Below are 1,747 nucleotides of genomic sequence, written 5' to 3'. Positions count from 1 at the left end.
ACTGATTCCTTGAGGACACCTGCAAGCTGCTGTGGCAGGGAGGTGTCTGCTGAATCTGCACCAGGTCCTGGTCCCTCTGCTGAGGGAGCCTTTTGCAGCAGTGACTCATTGGTTACTGCTCAGTGACAGCCTGCACTGGGCATATTTGCACAGCTCAAATACTCATCAGTTGGCCATCACACAATTTATTAAAATATGTCCATTAAATTACCTGATGTCCAATATAATGTGAATTTTACAGCAGTATCTCATATTATGCTATGAGTTCTCTTTATTTCCACATTGAAACTCTCAAGGGAATCACAGGGGAAAATAATCAACCATATAAACAAATATTATCTTTTATAAGCACAAACAGATTGCATCCCTAAAGCTGAATTACTGTGCATCATATTCTGGATTATTTTATGCAATTACTTCTTTGATTACCAGTGTGATAACATTGAGGTGAGCTTTCAACCTTTCAAAATTAGACCTTTATACACAAATATGTTTTGGAGAATAGTAAATGATTTAATAGTCCACACATAATAGTAGCAGTAAAAATTGTAGCAGTCCTATAATTGAGCTAATGGAGAATCTGATGGAAAGACAAGATAACAAAGGAGAAATGATGCTGGAAAAATTGCTTTGCTGTGGGTCCAAATGGCAAAAGTAGCTTGAGAAGCCCAGGATTTCATGTGCAGTTAGTCTCAAAAATGAAAGATTCGAACATAATAAGAAGACATTATGTAACACATGGTTAAAAAGAAATGAAAAAAGACAGAAATATTCCACCTATACCATCATTCTTTAAAATTACTGCTATCAGGAGGCTTTCACAATTTTGGAAAACTTCCTGGAGGAATTGTTCTTCTCAAGAAGAAAAGAATCTTAAAGGGCACGATGTCCTTCATCTGGTGAGAGTAATTTGAAAGCTTATTGAGCATGCAAAAATATAAAATAGAGATGCTGGATTAGAGATGACAAATTGGATGCTGGATAGCAATAATGAAATTTACTGTGGACAATATTCAGTAGAGTAAAAAGTATTCTGCACAATTTTCATATTAAAATGTAAAAACTTCTCTTTCATAACTTCTCTTAAAAAGCCCAGTTTTCTTTATCACTTTATTTTTTTTTTTTTTATACAGTGGATCACAGTTTTATAGCACTGGAGGTCATATCTTTCTCTCCTTTCATAAATAATGCCATTATTCTGAAGAGACATTAAAAAGCAAATATACCACAGATGAGCCAATGCAAAGGCCGGTTTGGAATGTTGTTTTATTGTCCTTCTGCTGAACAGTCTGAAGTCGCTTTTTGCTATCACCCAGCCCTTCAGAGGTTTGACTTCAGTTTGCAAACCATATAATGTCTGCTGAAAAAATAATCATCTGTGTGCTTGCTTGGAGGGGCAGAGGATGAGGGAGGGATGGGAGGCCTTGGCCAGGGATGGTGTCGATATTAATGGTTTGTAGTCAAACCATTCATCTACATCCTCTATGGCATCAGCTTCCCCAAAATAAAGGCAATAAAATTTAGTGAGCATGTGAAATGGTGCTTGTGTTTGAGCTGCAGTTGGCTGCACCACGTCCTGAGCATACAGATCAGCTGCTGCTCTGACCCCAGCGCTGTAGGAGGGCCGGAGCAACACCCCACAGGTTACCACGGGTTATTTAACTCTGCACTTGCTGCCACTGGAACTCTGCCTGGGACCAGTGCAAATAAAGATGTTGTTCCTCAGACTCTTCCAAGCTGCACATGC

Source organism: Empidonax traillii, unplaced genomic scaffold (assembly GCF_003031625.1).
Source record: "Empidonax traillii isolate 1590-97213 ecotype Southwest subspecies unplaced genomic scaffold, ASM303162v1 scaffold1255:size221984, whole genome shotgun sequence".
Lineage (NCBI taxonomy): Eukaryota > Metazoa > Chordata > Aves > Passeriformes > Tyrannidae > Empidonax > Empidonax traillii.
Note: the sequence above shows the minus strand (reverse complement) of the source record.